Below are 22,997 nucleotides of genomic sequence, written 5' to 3'. Positions count from 1 at the left end.
TTATTTAATGCTGACTAGATTAATGTTCACTTTGGTTAAAATTAACTATGACTACCTACAGTAGATTAATGCTTGCTTTGATTCATATTAATCATAACTGCCTCAATAAATGTTCACTTTGGATGAGATTAATTATAACTGCCTAGATTATTGCTCATTTTTGTGTGGTTTCATTACAGCTGCCAAGATTTATATTCAGCGTTTTTCCATGTAAGCTGCTACCAGCTAACATTATTGAGGCTAGCGGTTGAGACTTGTCATTCAGACATTGAATAACAGTACCACATGTTTTATAGCTAACATCCCTGTATGTGTGTGACGTTCCTGAATGTTTAGGGAAATAAACACTCTGCCACACTGTTACATTGATATTTTCTATTCTAATAGGAAGGAATTTTGAAGGCTGTTTATTGTGCTGGAGATCCATTTAACCTGAACATCTCTTTAAAAGTGAATGGTGATGTGAAAGCAATTGGCTGTCATACCACAGCAAGAATGCTGCATATCAGTAGCATCAGAGTTGTGTGTGTTAAAGTGCTGTGTATACATATATGACCTTTGATGAATGTGTGTATGGCCTTTGGCAATGGCTTAGGTATATGAGCTTGGTCTGCATAAAGCATCAATGAAACATTCATAAGCATTACGAAAACATTACGTAACAGTTTTTTACAAATGCATACACGCACATGCACACACGCATGAACATATACACACATGTACATGCACACACTCATACACACGTGCACATACACACACACACGCACATACACATGAACATGCACGCATATACGCTCATGCTCATCCACACACAGACACACACACGCACTCGCACACACACAGACAAATAAGCAGAAACACATGCGCACACACACAAACACTGCAGCTGTCTGTCAGACTTACTTTGCAATAACACATTCTGCTTTTGTGTCTGGTGAATCTCAGTCATTTCTTGACTTCAAGGTTTTGGTCCCTGCAGTTGATAATCCATAATACTGGCCAAAAGGTTTTGTCACAATGCTGAGGACAAGTTTTAAATTGGATGTTGTGTTCATTTAATGCATGCTGGAGAGTTATGAAATTGAAAAGTGCAAGTGGTTGCTTGACCCTGACGGCAGGAATCTTATAACAGTGATTTTGCAGAAGTCCTTGAGATGTAGCTCACTGGAGGACTGCCAGCCCGGGCTCCTGTTACAGCTCATTTCCACACACATCCAGCCAGTCCCCCGTTTGTCTTCATTTACCCACGCTGCTCCTCCAAGGTTAACTGCCTGGCTGAGTGAGTGCTGCTCCCACCACTTCCCAGACCCGGAGTGGCAGTGAGGAGATGATCGGGAATCGGAAAAACAGGAAATAACATAACACAGTGACGAGAACAGTCCATTCAGCCCAGCAATGCTCGCCTTTTCCAACCACTAAAGCGTACCTACTGCTTAGTTAGCCTAAAAGGGAGATAGTATCCAACACTGTATAAAAGCACCAGAGCACAAACTCGATGGTGTTGTCAGCTCCGGGGTTTGGATGGGAAGGGGGAGGGGGAGATTGCCGGGGGCTGGGCTGCGTACAGATGCACCATGGGGTGAGCTGATTTATCTTCTTGTTTTCTGTCTGCTCCCACAGAGCTCAAGAGGGCCACACTGGAGAGCAACTGCAAGTGAGCAAGCGAGAATTATGTAGCCAGTCACAGCACATTTTTTGGGGAGCGGGTGATCAGCTAATCAGTGGGGGACCAGTTAATCTGACTAACAGGAAACATTTGGAGAATGTCGGGGAACATTCTGGTGAGATTGTAATTTGGTTGCGGAATAGGTTGCAAACGTGCATCACATTTAAGCAGAAGTGATTGAATGAAGGCAGATATGTAAAGACAAGTCCCGCAAGTCATCCAAAGAAATGTACAACAGCAGAGTAGAAGATGGTGAGATTGTCTGATATTTAAGTGACCTCAGCACACGGAGAGATTAAGCTGGCCCAGCTGGCTCTGGTCTATTCTCCCCATACTCCTCAACTTGCTCCCAGGTCTCATTTATGTGCGACGCTCTGAAGAGCGGCCCATCCAAGAGGAAGCATCCATCACTGTCAACGGGGTTCCCCACGGCACTGGGGCCCCTAACTTTGTACCCAACGGCCGTTTAAAAACTTGTGCTCACCTTCCTGGTCCAGCGGATCAAATCGTTGTGTTCAACTCGCGTGATTAATGGGCTAGCTTTTCACTGACCTACGGGATGGTGGTGGGTGTATAGTACTAATTAAGTCAGGTACGCCTACAATGCACGCTTGGTCCATGGAATGTAATATACATTATTATATTAATGTGTGTGTGTGTGTGTGTGTGTGTGTGTGTTTGAGCATACACACTGAGATGGATCATATTTTAACTCGACTTGGAACTGAGCCCGTCTCTGCAAACTTCAGAGCATGAACACACACAGCTTCCAGTGGCTGGAAACTCACAGTAAAGTTATTATCTACAAAAGCAATACGATAATGGGTGTGCTTGAAGTGGCTGTCCAAAGGACACAGCGGTTCCACTTAGTTTATAAAACTGGCAGTAAAAATGACAATCAGGCACCTAGCGTACGGCTTTATGTCCCGCTGAATGGATCACAAATCCGTGATTGCACTGAGGGAGAGTGCAGACATATCGGGTGCCGTTTCCAATGAAACAGACGCATCGTGAAAGAGGGTAAGTAATAATGTGATAATATGGCAGGCAAATATAATGAGCCTGTGAACACATTGAATGAATGAAACATGATGACCTAAACTTATCAGTTGTAACCTAATTGTCATATAATGCGGTGTCTTCGTAATCAATGAAATGATCGCCCAGTCTGATTGTGAATGTGCACACAAATACAGGCAATTTGAGATGCATGCTAGTTGGGCGATTACAGCCATGAAGCAGTACCATCTTTATGTGAATCTGAATGCATGTTTGTTTTTGCTGAATGCATGTTTATGTGTGGGATGCATGTTTCCATTTGACACGTTGCACAAGCTCAGAAATGAACACTCCCTTAAATCCGTGCTAACATGGACGTGCGGTATATACAGACTCTCAGTTTCACATGTAAAGTGAAGCCGTTAGACTGTAGTGCTTGTCTGTAGGGAGAGATGAGGTGATGTTTCCAGTGGTGACTGCACTAATGGGCGAGATGATGGTTTCCTGTCGTGTGATATTGGGGTCTCTCCCACTAGTTGTCTGTGTGGGAGGGATGGGGTCTTAGGGGTCTCTATCAGTGGAGGTCTGGGTGGGAGTGATAGAGGGTTAGGGGTCTCTATTAGTGGAGGTTTGGGTGGGAGTGATGGAGGGTTAGGGGTCTCTATCAGTGGAGGTCTGGGTGGGAGGGATAGAGGGTTAGGGGTCTCTATCAGTGGAGGTCTGGGTGGGAGTGATAGAGGGTTAGGGGTCTCTATCAGTGGAGGTTTGGGTGGGAGTGATGGAGGGTTAGGGGTCTCTATCAGTGGAGGTCTGGGTGGGAGTGATAGAGGGTTAGGGGTCTCTATCAGTGGAGGTCTGGGTGGGAGTGATAGAGGGTTAGGGGTCTCTATTAGTGGAGGTTTGGGTGGGAGTGATGGAGGGTTAGGGGTGTAAGCCGGTCATAAGGAACATTTGGTCTCATGCGCTGGTCAGCTTGCTGACTTCCCCCCTCCTACATTGTTAGCCCCCACCATTGGCACACATGCCTGTGGGGGAGAGCTAGAGAAGGATTTTCTCACATTCCAGAACAGGAATATTGGAGATGGTATAAAGATGTTTCATGATAATCCCAGGTCAGAATATAGTGATGTTTGGTGTTATTCTGATTGGTTCAGTGCGACTGGTGTAATGGTCTAGTTTTTGTAACAGTCTACCTTTGATATCACAACCATTCAGGAGCCGAGGGGAAACTGGGCAAAAGCTGTCTCTGGAGAAGCCAGGTGTTTTAGCCCCCTGCCGGGTGGGCCTGGCTGTAAATTATAGATGGGTGACTCACTTTTTAGAACTGGATTTCGGAGATAAGGAGAAGAAACCAAACAGTCTGGGATGTCTCCTTTCCTTTCATTCACCCAAATCAGGTTTATCCAAAAGGTATATTACCATGAGAGGCACAAAGACATATTTACAGCATAATGCAGTTATCATGAAAACTCCCAACTACAGCATTCATAGATATGATGGGGCGGCCTGTAGCATAGTGGTTAAGGTCAGGAAGGGCTGCCATCTGTGAAGAGCCTGTGAGCTGGGGGTTGACTCTGCCATTTGTGAGGTGGGGGTTCTGGTGGGTGTCAAAAGGGACAAAGGACAATACTGTTTGTAGTTCCTTTTGAGGAGTTCCAGACCAGTGACGCCAAGATGATAAAGGAGAGATATATGGTGGGTGGATGAGCGGTTCCCGGGCAATTAGGCCATGTGGGCCATTAAAACTCCCGGGAAAAGAATGTGCCTAACATCTTATGACCCCACACCTGGTCACTTCCAGGGGGAAAGACTCCGGGCAGTACCACAGTGCCCTCCTTTGGGCACTGCTGCCATTACCCCAGGGACTACTCTCTTGAATGAAAACCTCAAAACTGTTGTTTAGATGGTAAATAGACCCGGTAACACCTTGAAAACATTGCCCATGTGATCCTTGTATTATTGCATTAAGTCTTATGTAATGGTAACAGGAATTGCATGTAAAATGGATAATCAGGAGGGAAGTTTCATGATAACTGCACCATAACAAAACATTAGGATAATCTGTTTGGTATGGATGTGATCCAGTAAAGTCAACGAATCAGATGAGATACATTTCATACCAAATGGATTTTAATTAACCATAGTTTCAATAACTCAAGGGAAAACCTACACGTCCTCTCCTGGTAATCATCTCATTTTCCCTACTCAACAACCCCCAACGGTGGGGGTCTAAATTCCAGATTTGACCACCCCTCCAGGTTGATTTATGGCACTGCCGCCTGGTTTCAAACGTGTGATTTGGCATAAAAGCAAGGGAGACAGACCAATCGGGGAAGATCGTATTCGACTTCCCACACAACATGTCTTATGTAGGTATGCGTGTATGTAAGTATCGGGAACATCGCACTCGATTTCCCACACTGTGCATATTCTGTATATGTGTGTAGCGAAAGCACGCTGGGTAAGATTCTTTACTCTATACTTTTTATTTTCAATTTGTCTAATTGTAATTGACTGATATTCTACGTTAACTGCCTACCTGTCTGCAAATAAACTATTTTGCTTGTAACTTGCGTGATCTCCATGACTCTAATTCATCTTGTACCTTTTCAGCCTAAATTACAACTGAAATACTCAGGGGGAAATGGTGGCCAAAAGACCGACCGATCGGCGGGGCGGTACACCTGTGATAGTTCTAAGTTGTGAGGCCAGCAATTTCTGTCCCTTAAAGGGTCGGGCGACGCAAGGCTCTTGTAATCTGGTGCGAAGGGAACCCTTGGGCGTTATGACGCCGGTTCCTACCAAATTAGCTCTAAGGAGCCCAGACAATGCTACGCCGACCTGGGCTCGCAAATATCATGGCAGGTTTGCATGTATTGTGTTGATTGGACCCTCAGCCTCTGAGTTCTCCACCGAACTGAGATTTCAGCAGTAATGCTAATCCCGGGAGCATCTATTGAGTAATGGTGGCGCAGGTACAAGTCGAATGTAATCACTCCCGAGGGCCGCGTAAATTGCAAACCCAAATTTCTAAATTATATATTTTAAATGGAGTCAGATAAACGAGTAAAACTATAGTAACCACTAAGCGTACAAAACGGCCCCGTTTACGAACGGAGAATATTAGGAATATTACTGATCTGTTTCAGGCCAGTTGTAAGCGGGATATGGGGCAGGTTAATCCATATCCGACCCGTGGCAACAGACCCAGTATATTCCTAAACATAATTGTGCTCTGTTCGTGTGCGGAGTTTGATAATTAAAATCTTTCATTCAACAGCCAGGAAAGAACACGTCGTCCCTTCACCTCCAGCTATTCCCTCATTGGTCTAGCTGTGCAGGTTCTACAAGTGGTGACCCCGACGTGATCAAATTTCATTACGTGATCAAACTTCATCCATGTAAGATTCGTCTGCCGAGGCTTACAATGGGTGAAGTGTCTGAAGTTTGTTCCTTCTGGTGGTGTTGTGGCATTCCGGCATGATACCCGTTACCGCGGGTGTATGGTTTTTCTTCCATCTGGTTTTGCGGTCCTTGGTGTGGTGAGTAGCACAATTTCTTTCATATCGGCATATGTTTGGGAGAGTTGTGTTATTTTACTGCATGTACACTGTTTAGGGGATCGACATATCCCGTACAGGGCTGGGACCGTAGAATCCAGTCATTTTTGCAGGTTACTACCTCTCAGGGTATGTAACGTAATTATTGGAGGAGGTAAAGAGAGAGAAAGGTTGATTTGCATGTTTTGTAACGGCGCTGTGTTGCTGTGGCTATTAGCTTAAAGAGCAAGTAGGCTTCGGTAGCAACATGTTTGCAAACAAGCATGTCACAGAGAAGGTAAAAGTGTTTAGATCTGTATGTAGAGATGAGTGGTTTATGAGCTGGTAAGCTTTGAAAGTTGTATAATAATACATATATGTGTGCGGTCTGTTAGGATGCGCATATATAATATTAATTTTGGAGTAAGCTTGAGCTCCGTTAAAGGTGGCAAGTTTCTCCATTATAATTGCATAAATAAGTTGCAACTGGGTGCTGAATCAGGGGCATAGCCTAGGTTCTAGGTTCCAGACCTAGAAGCGGATTGCTGATACTAAACCCAGGTCTGTGTTCCACGGCGGGTATACTTCTCAAGCCCTTTGATTGTGGTGGTTATAACAAGTATGGTGTTTATAACAAGACTTGAAACTATCGGGTATCCGTCCGTAGGGAGCAGCAGTTTGAAGTCTCAGTGATTGAGGCCTGTATCAGTGGTTGCGATATCTCTGTATACTAGGCCCGATGTTACGTCATAGGGCCGCTGGGTGCCACAGCAGATATAAGTCTCCACCCCTCTGATGCGCCGCTACAAGGTTGGGGAATATTCTGCACGTGGTGCCTATGTCTAGACCTCTGAGACGGGGGTCGGGTGTCGCCTCACAGAATTTCTGTCTTTCTGAGCTGCTGGAAACCGAGTCCTCTGGCATGTGCTACCTGTATTGGCAACATTTGTATACTTATAATTAAATGCATAGGCAATAGTTTGTGAAATATTTGTTATAGACATATGTAAAATTAAATCTACTAAATGTTCTATAATAGATGTCACATAGGCTTTGCCCTAGTGGGGATACATCTGTTGTAAAACAGGATGAAATCCCTGATTATATAATTTGTCCTATCGGATAAATTAAATTATTTAGGCATAGGCCAAATGTATAGTGCATCTTGGTGTACCATATTAGTTTCCTCTGCTTCACTTTGTGTGCTCTAGTTGCACCACTGTGAATGCAGATAATTTATATTGTTATATACGGTATACTGCATGTCTGTGCATGTCATTTAAGAATTGGTAGTTAATAACACTAATATACTTACTTGGATGCCAGTTAGATTAACTGAGGCATGTGTGTACCTAAATCTAATTGTATGTTTGTGTGGTTTCTCCCACTAACACAAAATATATATATTAGAATATTTTCTAGACCTTAGATAAACTAGTTAATGCCATGAAATGAACCCTTTAAAGTTTTCACTGATTTACAGTGACCTGTGTCATCTGTGCCTATATGGTGAGATGTTTACAACAGGAGAGGTCTTTATATCCCAGTAACACTGAATTGGCTTATATTTTGGAAGGTGTTCCAAATGAAAAATGTTTAAGCAAATTTCAGAGTAAAAGAGAAGAAGCAATTCCTCCTCTTATTTACACCTCTGGGCATAAAACCTAACAAGGGGGGTCATTTTCTGGCAAGGACTGATTTATGGGTCATTCTACTCCCCCCACAGTTTCAAGCCTTTCAGTTTCTCACTGCCCCCTCACAGCTCCCTTTGTGCGTCTTGTCTCTCATTCCCTAAGTGTTTGTCACGTGTGGTGTTTCTTGTTGTAAGAGCAGTAAACCTGCACTCAATGGTTTATCTTGAGGGAGTGTATGATTTGTTTTGTTTTGATGTATTGTTTTTGATCAATTCTTTAATTTGATTACAGATTTATGCAGACATTCACCCTGCATAAATGTATATATTTTTATTGTTTTTGATTAATTATTTAATTTGATTACGGATTTATGCAGACATTCACCCTGCATAAATGTGTATATTTTAATTGTTTTTAATCATTCTTTAATTTGATTACGGATTTATGCAGACATTCACCCTGCATAAATGTGTGTATTTTTATTGTTTTTAATCATTCTTTGATTGGACGTATGGATTTGTGCAGACAGTCACCCTGCATAAATGTTTATATTTTGAAGCAAATAGCCGCGTTATACATCTTGTGTTTGGTATATGTTAGTATTAACCGTCCCAGCATTCTGTTCTGCATGCGATATACTGCAATATAGTAGTATACATGGCTACAGGCACAGCTCGATAATTTAGTTCCTGAATTCTTAGGCAGACGTGCCTTCCAAATACTTATAGGATAATTCATTAGTTTGGTAAACCAGATGATCACTGGTCTCAAACATATCATTCATAGTTTACAAAAAATATATATATATTCACGGCTGTTAGATCTGAAGCGCAGGCGCTCCATTCTATTAGCTGTTCACTTGTCCATCAGACCCATACCATCGAGCGTGTCTTAGCCTGCAGAACATATGCCAAGGGTTGGTTTGCTGCTGCCAGCAAGATATTCTGGACTTTTGTCTGCACAAGAACCCTAGTCATGTCGTAAGGGAATTCATTGAGGCCTTAGGCTGGCATAGGTGGATTGTGTCAGAACAAAGATAAAATATTCTTTATCCACTTCATTAATGTGTCTATGTATTGTTTGTATGTTTACTATAAATAGTTGTACTGTTCATATTGGATTCTTGGTTTCTTTTCCTTTGATTCACCTAAGACAGGTCTATCTAAATTCCACTACCATACGCTCAACCTGCGTAGTAGTGAAGAATCAGGTATTTAAATTAGATCACCGTATTGGTGCATATCTCTATAAGGGACATGAAGACCATATTGACTACTCGCACTGGTTATCATGAAACATCTTGTCATTATTATATGTCTAACAATATTTTCCCATTTTGTGCCAAATGTATTGGTGTTCAGTTTTTGTCTGGCCATGCTGAGATCGTCCAGGTGTCTCACCCACAGTAGTACGTCATCAGCGAGATGAGCTCCTTCACGCATGAAGGTCTGACCTTTCCAGCGAGTCACTTGATTGACTGGAAGTGATTGAGGACTTCGTAATGGGTCAGATCTGCGTTCTGAGGAAAATTCCGCTGGAGGTGGACGTCTCTCTGTGGTGGAAGGACACTATTTCTGGACAGTGTGCGTGGTCTCTGACTGACCTAATGGACCTGGTGCAACGGGTCGTCCAGGGCCAGCTCCTCTACCAGCTCTGCCCAGGATGCCTACATATGGTGGGACTGGTGGGACTGGGTGTTCTGAGAGTCCGTCATCACCAGCCTCATTCCACTCCCTAAAATCTTCTAGCCCTGCTGTTTCGGTGCTCAGCCCCCTGCAGGTGCCAACACTGTCGGGATTGAGACCCCAAGCATCCGCAGGGAATTACATGTACAGCCACGGCTTTCACAGTGACCCCTTGGAACTGTGTTGTTTGTCCCTCGGGGCCATAGGGGGGAATCTGTAAGCCGGTCATAAGGAACATTTGGTCTCATGCGCTGGTCAGCTTGCTGACTTCCCCCCTCCTACATTGTTAGCCCCCACCATTGGCACACATGCCTGTGGGGGAGAGCTAGAGAAGGATTTTCTCACATTCCAGAACAGGAATATTGGAGATGGTATAAAGATGTTTCATGATAATCCCAGGTCAGAATATAGTGATGTTTGGTGTTATTCTGATTGGTTCAGTGCGACTGGTGTAATGGTCTAGTTTTTGTAACAGTCTACCTTTGATATCACAACCATTCAGGAGCCGAGGGGAAACTGGGCAAAAGCTGTCTCTGGAGAAGCCAGGTGTTTTAGCCCCCTGCCGGGTGGGCCTGGCTGTAAATTATAGATGGGTGACTCACTTTTTAGAACTGGATTTCGGAGATAAGGAGAAGAAACCAAACAGTCTGGGATGTCTCCTTTCCTTTCATTCACCCAAATCAGGTTTATCCAAAAGGTATATTACCATGAGAGGCACAAAGACATATTTACAGCATAATGCAGTTATCATGAAAACTCCCAACTACAGCATTCATAGATATGATGGGGCGGCCTGTAGCATAGTGGTTAAGGTCAGGAAGGGCTGCCATCTGTGAAGAGCCTGTGAGCTGGGGGTTGACTCTGCCATTTGTGAGGTGGGGGTTCTGGTGGGTGTCAAAAGGGACAAAGGACAATACTGTTTGTAGTTCCTTTTGAGGAGTTCCAGACCAGTGACGCCAAGATGATAAAGGAGAGATATATGGTGGGTGGATGAGCGGTTCCCGGGCAATTATGGCGCGTTCCATTTACCTCGGAAGTCGGAAGTCGGAGCTGGGAATGACGTCACACCCGAGTTGACCGCATTCCAGTAAACAACTCGGATAACCAAGATGGACGCCTCCAGTGCTATTGTTGCTATCGTTGTAGCCATTGTTAGCGATACCAGTTGAAAACACCACATTACACGGTATTCTAGACAACTCGGATAACCAAGATGGACGCCTCCAGTGCTATTGTTGCTATCGTTGTAGCCATTGTTAGCGATACCAGTTGAAAACACCACATTACACGGTATTCTATACATACAAACACCGTAGTAACATGTCCACAGATAGACGTTGGACAGTACTACGTACACCACTTATTTAATTACACAAAAACAAAACAGAAGTGCTAAATAATACATTACGAGAGATTTTATTAACCGTTGACGCACGGAGCAGCCATCTCGGATTTCTAACTCGGGGTTACTCGATCCTTCCGACTTTCCCAGTCGGAAATCCCACCTCAGGGGGCATTCCAGTTGAAATGTCCGACTGGGAACTCGGAAATTCCGACTTCCCAGTACAAATGGAACGCACCATTAGGCCATGTGGGCCATTAAAACTCCCGGGAAAAGAATGTGCCTAACATCTTATGACCCCACACCTGGTCACTTCCAGGGGGAAAGACTCCGGGCAGTACCACAGTGCCCTCCTTTGGGCACTGCTGTCATTACCCCAGGGACTACTCTCTTGAATGAAAACCTCAAAACTGTTGTTTAGATGGTAAATAGACCCGGTAACACCTTGAAAACATTGCCCATGTGATCCTTGTATTATTGCATTAAGTCTTATGTAATGGTAACAGGAATTGCATGTAAAATGGATAATCAGGAGGGAAGTTTCATGATAACTGCACCATAACAAAACATTAGGATAATCTGTTTGGTATGGATGTGATCCAGTAAAGTCAACGAATCAGATGAGATACATTTCATACCAAATGGATTTTAATTAACCATAGTTTCAATAACTCAAGGGAAAACCTACACGTCCTCTCCTGGTAATCATCTCATTTTCCCTACTCAACAACCCCCAACGGTGGGGGTCTAAATTCCAGATTTGACCACCCCTCCAGGTTGATTTATGGCACTGCCGCCTGGTTTCAAACGTGTGATTTGGCATAAAAGCAAGGGAGACAGACCAATCGGGGAAGATCGTATTCGACTTCCCACACAACATGTCTTATGTAGGTATGCGTGTATGTAAGTATCGGGAACATCGCACTCGATTTCCCACACTGTGCATATTCTGTATATGTGTGTAGCGAAAGCACGCTGGGTAAGATTCTTTACTCTATACTTTTTATTTTCAATTTGTCTAATTGTAATTGACTGATATTCTACGTTAACTGCCTACCTGTCTGCAAATAAACTATTTTGCTTGTAACTTGCGTGATCTCCATGACTCTAATTCATCTTGTACCTTTTCAGCCTAAATTACAACTGAAATACTCAGGGGGAAATGGTGGCCAAAAGACCGACCGATCGGCGGGGCGGTACACCTGTGATAGTTCTAAGTTGTGAGGCCAGCAATTTCTGTCCCTTAAAGGGTCGGGCGACGCAAGGCTCTTGTAATCTGGTGCGAAGGGAACCCTTGGGCGTTATGACGCCGGTTCCTACCAAATTAGCTCTAAGGAGCCCAGACAATGCTACGCCGACCTGGGCTCGCAAATATCATGGCAGGTTTGCATGTATTGTGTTGATTGGACCCTCAGCCTCTGAGTTCTCCACCGAACTGAGATTTCAGCAGTAATGCTAATCCCGGGAGCATCTATTGAGTAATGGTGGCGCAGGTACAAGTCGAATGTAATCACTCCCGAGGGCCGCGTAAATTGCAAACCCAAATTTCTAAATTATATATTTTAAATGGAGTCAGATAAACGAGTAAAACTATAGTAACCACTAAGCGTACAAAACGGCCCCGTTTACGAACGGAGAATATTAGGAATATTACTGATCTGTTTCAGGCCAGTTGTAAGCGGGATATGGGGCAGGTCAATCCATATCCGACCCGTGGCAACAGACCCAGTATATTCCTAAACATAATTGTGCTCTGTTCGTGTGCGGAGTTTGATAATTAAAATCTTTCATTCAACAGCCAGGAAAGAACACGTCGTCCCTTCACCTCCAGCTATTCCCTCATTGGTCTAGCTGTGCAGGTTCTACAGGGGTCTCTATCAGTGGAGGTCTGGGTGGGAGTGATGGAGGGTTAGGGGTCTCTATCAGTGGAGGTCTGGGTGGGAGTGATGGAGGGTTAGGGGTCTCTATCAGTGGAGGTCTGGGTGGGAGTGATGGAGGGTTAGGGGTCTCTATCAGTGGAGGTCTGGGTGGGAGTGATAGAGGGTTAGGGGTCACTATCAGTGGAGGTCTGGGTGATGGAGGGTTAATGGTATAATTAGTGGCTCAGTCTGGCTCTCAGAACCTGTGAATGTAGGAACCAGCCACTGAGCATGCCCACCACCATGCCATAAGCTGATTGGGCCAAAGGATAAGAGATATTTGTTCTAAATTAGGAAATGTTAATTTCTCTAATGCTGTTCTGTGATTGTGCGTGTATATGCGCCCATGCATGCATGTGTGAATGGTAAATGGTCTGCATTTATATAGCACCTTTACGCAAAGTGCTGTACAATTCATGCTTCTTTATTCACACACTGACACACCAATGGCAATTGGCTGCCATGCAAGGCACCAAGGCACTCTTCACGAGCAATTGCGGGTTCGGTGTCTTGCTCAGGGACAGTGTGTAATTGGGTGTTGGTAGTTGGAGTAGGGCTGGAATCACAATGCCTTTTTCTCTGAAGGACTGTGAGCGATGAGAGAGATGATCTTGAACGGCGATGGGACCCGTTGTTCCCCAAAAACCTCTTTAAACCCAGTCCTCTGACATCAAACGAGCGGCTGCTCTTATTGGCCCAGAAGAGACGTCTCCAGAGAGCAGCTCAGCGACGGCGACTCTCAGTTTAAACACAGCGACCTCTCGTTCAGCTGAATATTTACTGTGTCTCACAGCAGGCTGGGACTGGAACCTGTAACCTCTGCGGTCGCGCTGACAGCATTAAAACTGAGCACTGCTAGCGGCTGTTACTCCAGAGCCTCGGAGGAGATGCCGGTGGTGGAATGGCTCTGGATGCGCTGATACAGGGTTCTGTTCACAGCACACAAAACACTGCGGCCAGACGGGGAAGAGGCTGCGGAATCTGGGCCATTATTCCACTTTCTCTTCTTCCTCTACAGATCAGAGGGCGACGCGTGGCTCTCCTCTCCGCAGTGCTCAGAAACTTCATTACAGGCTGTCTGAGTTCCGCGAGAGGCGCCGGAGATGGTGACACTGGTGTGTAAAATTGGCCGGGTGCGTTTCCCCGGCGATGGTCACGGCGCGTATCGGGCGAATCGGCGGCGCGCGAGCGCTGAGCTCCGAGGAGAGGGGCGGGGAGCGGCACCATTCCGCCGCCGTCCCGGGCGGCTGCAGAGCGCTCCTGAGAGGCCGTGCTGGCGCGGGCTGCCGCCCAATCCGTCTTCCTGTCAGAGCCGCGCGGAGGGACTGAGAGAACTGTCCAATTAAAATGCGGCGCGGCGCTCCCGGAAGAGAGAGATCTGTGTAACATCTGCGCAGTCTGTCGAGTTGTCCCCCACCCCGCCCCCGAAGTCTGCATCGAGTGTGCAGTGTGACTGCCGTGAAACAGCACGCAAATGGGCATCTGGGAGGTACCATCAAACAACTCCATTTACCAACTATAACATCGTGTATAAATCTTTTTTTTTAAGCGGGGGGGCTTGCAGGGGGGGGGGGGCTTGCAGGACACAGCACACAGAACAAACACCAGATACTGCACTGAATTACATCCTCACTCTCTCATAGGGTTTTTTCAGCATGGTCACACATCCCCATACTCGAACACTGCCAAAGCAGTGCTTCACGTAACATGCACAACCATACTCAACAGTAAACACACAAGAACACACAAGAGATACTTACAGCCAAAGCATTGTTTTTTTATGTAATAATTGTTAAATGTGTTTTATTTTTGAACTGTCATTATCATGAATTAATTTTTCTAAAGTGATTAGTGAAGGACAAAATTTCTGCCTGCAACAGCAGCACCCACCTGGATAATGAGCAGAGATGAATGTGGAGTGTATTCATCGCACATTAACTCGGGTTGGCAGGAGGAGGGGGTATGTACAATTAAAGCCAGCCGTGAACAGACAGCAGGGCTGAGAGAGTCAGGCAGGATATGATTTGCTCCATATCCCCATAACTCCTGCACGTTGTAATCGGTGCCATAAACACAGGTATGTGCAGGATCATAACTAATAAATCCCAAACATGCTTGAAGATTTATGGATCATCTTGGAGCCGTTTTACAGAGGCTGTGTATGGGTGCTGCTTTGATAGGGCCTTTTAGATTCCTCATTTGGGGACTGTTTTTATAGGGCCTTTTAGATTCCTCATTTGGGGACTGTTTTTATAGGGCCTTTTAGATTCGTCATTTGGGGGCTGTTTTTATAGGGTCTTTTAGATTCCTCATTTGGGGGGTGCTTTTATAAGGCCTTTTAGATTTATTGTTTTTATAGGACCTTTTAGATTCCTGGTTTGAGCGTTGAGGGATCAAAAGGAGGGGTTTGTGCTTTTTGAGACTATTTAATATGTTTAAATACAAGCTCAGTAAAGTGTAGAAAAACATTTGAATTCCGAGCAATTCTGTATTTCACCCAGATCAGGCCACATGTCAGACCCGTCCTGAACCAGCAGACTGAGTTGGGTCTGCTGCAGTCGACACGGTGGAGCCACACACAATCTCCAACCCGTTTTGATCACATCTCCAATTGCACCGATTAAAGGAGCCCACATGTTTTATACCGCTCTGACTGGTGCCAAACGCATCTTTAAATAAAAGTGTGATTGTGGCAATTTACAGCGTACCTGAAAAGCCCTGGTTTTGGGCTGGTGAGAAAATAATCGATGTAATAGCACTGTGGCGACAATGTTATTGACCGCAACCTTTACACAGTCGTACATTGTTCACAGGTGCGAAAATGATAAATGCTAGCTGGAACACACTGTGAATAAGCACCCCAGTTACTGTATGTATGTGCTGAAGTGCGTGAACTTGATGGCGACCTTTTCTGAAGTCTTTGTTTTTAACTCAGACAAGCAGGAGCCAGACCCAGAGGAGGGAGCCATTTTGGGACACTGACTGGCAGACGGCCGCATCTCCTTTCTAATTCAGGAACAAAGCAAGACAAGCTCTGGCGTATCAAAGGAGTCGCGATGACAGGTTCTGTTCTGACAGGCTCCTCTGTACGCCGTCCAAACAGCTGAAAGCTCACACCTTGACAAAGACGGCCAGCTCCAAACGCTGACCGAAACGCAGGTACCGGGGAAGGGGGCATAACCGAATGCAGACAGGGTTGCTGGTAATGCTGGGTATTCAGCAGGGAAATATCTGGTAAAAAAATATCACATAATTGCCACTGGTAAAAAAATGGGTTCCTACTCAATTGCCTACTGCCTTGTCATTATATAGCATTCAGGTTGGTTATAGTCTGAATTTAATTCCTAGGAATTTATATAATACTTTCTTGGAAACACCTCTATTCAAAAGTGAGTATCTTTTCTTTAGAAGTGTACAATTCAACTATGACGAAAACCTCCGTAAACCTTCGTAGTCACTTGAATTGATACGTCCTAGGGGAGGTGTTTCAAAGTATTTGAGATTGACCTGACATTTACATTGGCATTTACCCAATTATGTATTCTCTTCACCACACATTTTCTCTGTAAATATCTAGTATTTAGTGGCATGGTAATGCCTCCTTTTACAGTGCTCTGATTGTGACATAATGTGATTCACCTTGGTAGCCTGGCGGTGTTACGGTGCAGATGGAAATACAGGACAGAATGGTGAAGTCCATCTCTGACACTGATAAGAGTCACTGCCCCTCTTCCTGAGGCATGGCTGTAATTATAGGACACAGCACACAACCACCTTGTTAATTGCCCCCTATTATGTGGCGTAGTTTCATATTTAAATGCTTGCTTAGCACTTTGGGTCAAAAAGGGCAATTTTAAAATGCATTTCACTATCAACTGTAATAATCCACCAGCAAAGGTGTTAGCACCCTGCAACAAGGCACACTGATTGTGATAGGCTCACTTTGCTGCTCATGTTGCCTGAGAAACAGGCATTTAGGGCTGAGAAGAAATAATGCTTTTGTGTGTGTATCTGTGTGTGTGCGTGTGTGTGTGTGCGTGCGTGTGTGCATGAGTGTGTGCGTGAGTGTGTGTGTGTGTGTGTGTCTGCGTGCGTGTGAGTGTGTGAGTGTGTGTGTGTGTGCATGTGCGTGTGAGTGTGTGAGTGTGTGCGTGACTATGTGCGTGTGAGTGTGTGTGAGTGCATGTGTATGAGGTACGATCATGAGAGTTTCATTGTGCACTATGCTCATAAATGTTCCCGTTTTCTCTCCTCTCTCTCTATGTTTATTTCTCTCTGCCTCTCTCAAATTCAAATTCAGTTATGATATATTTAACAATACTAATAATAATAACAAATCAACCATAACAATAATACATCAATAAATATGTACATGTTTATTTTTAGTGTGGGTGTTCACTCACTGCCCCTCAGGTTATGACAAGCTGAAATGAACCTGGCCTCAATAGGGGCTGTTGATTCTTCTCCTTATAGAATTTTTTTTCTTCTTCTTTTGAGAGGTTAATTAAATAATTCCTAATTAGGGATAATTTTTAGAGAAATATGTTTCTGATTTGTAAATATTTTGCGCAAGTAAGGAGGAAGGCTCTGTTTCTACCTCTGCTGTCTAACAGTGAGCACATATTCGCTCTTTGCTAACCATTATTTGCTTTCTCTCTCGCACACAGAAAAAGGCTGAATAAAAGAGTGTGTATCCTTAGCATTTCCTCCGTGCACTTTCCCAGCCATCCCACTTCAGCGACGGTGAGAGTTGGAGGCAGGAAGCTGTATTTTTAGCAGCTCTGATTTGAGAAGATGGACTCTGTCTGATTCCACTCAGCTCAATCAGGCACTCTGGAATGGACACACTTACTGCCCCTGCAGTCGTCCTACAGGCTACACTCCTCCCTCTACTCACTTTTTTACATTTCATTGAAAGTTGAGTAAAAAGCATGTAGCGTCAGCACCACGCAAGGGAACACATGTCGATGTGTGTGTTTAATTACTTTCTGGCTCGACAGAACACACTCTCTTTCACATCTGTGTGTGTGTATGTCCACACACCAGCTGCCCTGGCCTCTGAGCCAAAGCTGAAGATCTGGCCCCAGAGGCTGCTGGGAAGTGGACAAATAAACACTTTAACCCACACTGCTGCTGCAGAGAAATCCTTCCCCATCAGCTGCTTTTCCTACGCACTCTGTCTCCACAAAACCGTTTAGTTTCTTGTGTCATTTTCCCCTGTTATCGAGAGACATCGTCCCAGAGGGGGACCCCGGCAATGCCATCGATTTCCCAGGATAGCCCATTGTGATGGGGGGGATTCCGAGACACCACCCCAGGGGTCTCTGAACAGAGAATCGTCCCTTTAAAGACATTTAACAGGAGGAATCCATAACTGTGCCGTGTCTGTCTGAACTGAATGCACACCGCCATCTGAGGCTTCTGCGGCGGCCATGTTGGACACGCATCACAGACACTTATTAACCCGTCTCCCGGCAACAAAATGAAGATCTCAGATTCACTTGACGCGTGTCCTTCGAGAGACGCAGAAATGTCCCCAGTAACTTTGCCTTTCAGTTAAATGCAGGCATCGAAGAGTGTTTGTCCTTCAAAATCCACTTTGGCAGGCTTAGTTAATTTGGAAAACTTAGCTTGTGAAATCGATAGATTTCACGGCTGTGTTTAATAGCAAAAGTTCAAAGAAATAATTCGCCCAAAAATAAAAATGATGTGTCTTTACAAGCTGAAGACTATATAGCAAGTAGGCAATATGTGATTCATGTTACACACAGTTTTTTTAAGATAGTTTCTAAAAGGTATATGAATAGGGAGAATCTGCTCCTGTTTATGTGTAAAAATAATTGTGCCTAGGCTAATTTTATAATTGTGAAACAAACTGTCTCCTGATCTCTGATCTCTGTGTGGCTGGTGGCTGGTGGCCTCTGGAACTGCCAGTCCGCCGTCCAGAAAGCAGACTTCATATCTGCCTATGCCTCCCACCTCAACCTTGACTTTCTTGCTTTAACTGAAACGTGGCTCTCACCAGAGAACACGGCCACCCCGGCTGCCCTTTCCTCTGCCTTCTCTTTTTCCCACACACCCAGATCCTCTGGCAGAGGAGGTGGCACAGGTCTCCTAATCTCATCCTCATGGAGATCTAGTGTCTTCTCCTCATCGCTCTCCTTCTCCTCTTTTGAATGTCATGCGGTTTCTGTTACTCTGCCGTGCAAACTGTTTGTTATTGTTGTCCTCTGGGAAACTTTTTGGATGAGATGGACATCCTCCTCAACTCCTCACCTGTCAATGACACCCCCCTGATCCTCCTGGGTGACTTCAACCTCAACTCAGAGTCCACCCAGTCTACCTTTCTCTCCCTCCTCTCTTCTTTTGACCTTACCCTCACTCTTTCCCCTCCCACCCACAAAGCAGGCAACCTTCTTGACCTCATCTTCACAAGGAGCTGCACAACAACCAACCTCTCTGTAACACCACTCCATATATCTGACCACTCCTTCATCTCTTTCTCTCTTCTACTCTCCTCTAACACCCATCCATCTCTCCCACCATCCACTGTCACCTGTCGACGGAACCTACGCCACCTGTCTTCCTCCACCCTCTCATCTACAATCCTCTCCTCCCTACCATCTGCGGAGTCTTTCTCTCGACTGTCTCCCGATGATGCGGCTACAACTCTCATGTCCTCCCTCTCATCTTCCTTTGACTTTCTGTGTCCCCTCACCACCAAACTAGCTCGGGCCTCCCCCCCCAGTCCTTGGCTTTCTGATGCTCTACGAGCTGTCCGAACCGAACTGCGGGCGGCGGAGAGGCGGAGGGTGGCTCGGTTCTTGGGCCTCTCCTCTTCTCGCTATACACCATGTCTCTTGGTTCTGTTATCTCTTCCCACGGCTTTTCTTATCACTCCTACGCTGATGACACCCAACTCTTCATTTCCTTCCCCCCCGACACCCAAATCACCACACGGATCTCTGCCTGCTTGGCTGATATCTCTGCGTGGATGACTTCCCATCACCTGAAGCTCAACCTTGCCAAAACTGAGCTTCTCTACATCCCTGCTAAGTCCTCTCCGTCAATCGACCTCTCATTGACTGTTGAGGACTTTGTAGTTTCCTCCTCCCGTACGGCAAAGAATCTTGGGGTGACTCTTGATAACTGCCTCACCCTGGCTCCACAAGTATCCTCCACTGCCAGAACCTGCAGGTTCTTTCTGTATAATATACGCCGTATCCGTCATCTCCTGACTGAGAAAGCCACCCAGCTCCTAGTCCAGGCGCTCGTCATTTCCCGCCTGGATTACTGCAACTCCCTCCTAGCCGGTCTCCCAGCGTGTGCCATCAAGCCCCTCCAGCTGGTCCAGAATGCTGCAGCCCGCCTGATCACCAATCAGCCCAGGTCGGCTCATGTCACCCCGCTTCTCATTGGCCTCCACTGGCTTCCCATTGCCGCACGCATCCGTTTCAAGGCCCTAGTGTTGGCATTTCAGGCTGCTAAGGGGACTGCCCCACCTTACATACAATCCCTGATCACTCCCTACTCCCCAGCTAGACCACTCCGGTCTGCCAGCTGTGGTCGCCTTACGGTTCCCTCTCTACGTGCACCTGGCGGTCGAGCTGCACGTTCACGCCTGTTTTCCGTTCTGGTTCCTCAGTGGTGGAATGACCTGCCTACCACTGTCAGAACAGCAGAATCCCTCCCCCTATTTCAACGCAGACTCAAAACCCACCTTTTCAAACTCTACCTTAGTCCTCCCTCCTGATTTCCCCTGCCCCTCCTTTCTGATATCCCTATCCTTGTCTAACCCCCCCCAAAAAAAAAAAAAAAAAAAAAAAAATTCTGATCACAACTATGTTTAGAACAGCATTTCCTGTGTATTTTGCTAGTTTCTGGATGTGATGCTCTGACTTATGGTAGAACCTATGCACTTGTAAGTCGCTTTGGATTAAAAGCGTCTGCCAAATGACTAAAATGTAAATGTAAAATGTAAACCTGTGTTACATAGTAATTTGGGGTGTCAGTATGACATTCCCATCTTTAAAACTTTCTGTATCTAAGCGAGTCTTAGCGGTTATTCTCATTGCACTAAATCATAAGACTGGTTTTCCAGCCTGGTTTATGCCAGTAAATATTGGCACAAAAATTATTCATTTAATTTTAAAGCAGACTATTCTTATACGCCCCATGCTCAATAACTGAATAAGCACCCAAACTCCCAGCAGTACATCAGACGGTAAAGAACCAGTCAGCAGGTCTATCTCCTGTGTCAGCATCTGTAACAGAAATGACACAAGACAGTGTGAAGAAATAATTGGCCCAATGATATTTTTCACCCTTACATCATTATTCAGTTCACTTTGAGCTCATCATTCCTCTTATTTAATCTTATCAGTGAGATGGGATGTGACTGGCTGTGTCAAAACAACCAATCAGATCGCATTCTCCATGGCGGCGACTGAGTGGCATTCGGGTTCCTGAAGAGCGGTTTGGGCTGTGAGGCGCTGATGTTTTTACTATCTAAATTACCCGCTCAAAAAAGTCTGTGCCAGATCACAGACTGCAACAAAAGGACCTGATAACCACAAAGAGAGAGCGAGAGACATTTTGACTTTTGACGTCCTTTATTGAACATTTCACAAACCAACAAATCTACCCACCGCACCTACATGTTAAAAAATATATATCCCACCCACCCACCTACCCAATACATACACCATACATCCAATACACCACACAACCCACCGCCCTTTAAAAAAAACCCACATGGTGGCTGCCCTATACCACACTTTGCCTTCTAACCAGAGCCTGCAAACAGCTCCATCTATACACCAGATGCTCGTGAAATGCATCACGATTGCACACAAACCTGTAATATTCTCATTCAGCCCTAAGGTGCACAGAGCCCATCCCCTAAACATTGGAGCTGGGTCTACTGGCCCACAACACCCAACTTACCACAGAGCACATCAAGTAAAGCCTAGAAAGAAGTGTACCGGCTACACTCTGCAACTGCATGAACCACAGTTTCTGGTGCAGTACAAACAACACACCCCTTCCCCACACTTGCATCCACCTTGGATAAAAAGGTGTGGGTTGCACCTTCCACTGCAGGTCTCCTGCCTGCTTGGGGAAAGGGAGTTTGTACAGCACCCTCCGCCGAAAGCCAGCCATGCTCTGCTCCGTCAGCTAACCCTGCCCCTGGTGCTCTTTGACGTCTCACAGGGCCCTGATGTTCCTCATTTTTACCATGGCTGCATACAGGCCCCTCCCCTTCACCCCCTCAAACCTTACCAGGCCTGGAGTGGCACACGACAGCAGCTTCCCTTCCTCCTCCTGCCAGCGATGATTAAGGGGCTCATCCCCTCATGGTTCGTTAAAAACCTCCAGTGCTGCGCCCGGTGGTGAGCCCGATCCCTCCCTCGCTCCAGGAGTCTCAGAGATCAGCTGCTGAGGTGTCTTCCAGCCGGCTGTCTCAGATGGCCCACAGTCACGATTCCCACCTTCAGGAAGCGGCTCCTCGTGTGCTCTGAGCGGATGCATTCAGCTGTGTCAGTGGGTTGTGGAAGATGGGCACCTCCCACACCCACGGCCCTGACTCCACACCCGCCTCGTGACTCTGCCGGAGCAGACGCCAGGCCTTCAGTGCTTCGCCATTAAATGGAGGCTGACAGTCCGGCCCCAAACCACCAGCTCTCCATAACAAAGCCAGTGCCGGCTCCAGATGTTTGCCCGGTACAGCAGTCTCCGCACTGCCCGTCACCCTGCTCTCCAAGTCCTGACCCCCATCTTGTTCAGGGAGATACAGCACTGCAGCCTTGAGCCAGTGGTCCGCATTGTCTCTGAATCTTCCTCAGAAGGCCAGCAGGTGGGGTGAGCACAGCCAGCCCGTGCCACAGAGCTGATGCTACCAGACCATTTGTTATCAGGGTCCACCGCTGGTGTGAAACCCAGGAAAGAAGCCACTTCCATTTAGCCAGCTTGGTTGTGGTTGCCGGCACCGCCTCTCAGTTCTCTTTGACCCAGTTCTCTGAGCCCAAGTACACTCCCAGGACCTTCAGGCCTGCCCGGATCCAGGTAAGCCCCTCTGGTAGCCGTGGTACTGCTGACTCCTGCCATGTCCCCCACAGCAGTGCCCCACTCTTGCTCCAGTTTTACCTTGGCTGAGGAGGCCCTCTCATACTCCTGCAGACTGGTCTCCAAAGCCTGGATGTTCCTGCCATTC

The sequence above is a fragment of the Conger conger genome, chromosome 6, assembly GCF_963514075.1.
Source record: "Conger conger chromosome 6, fConCon1.1, whole genome shotgun sequence".
NCBI classification, from domain to species: domain Eukaryota; kingdom Metazoa; phylum Chordata; class Actinopteri; order Anguilliformes; family Congridae; genus Conger; species Conger conger.
The sequence above is the reverse complement of the archived record's forward strand: the minus strand, read 5'-3'. Positions refer to the sequence as shown.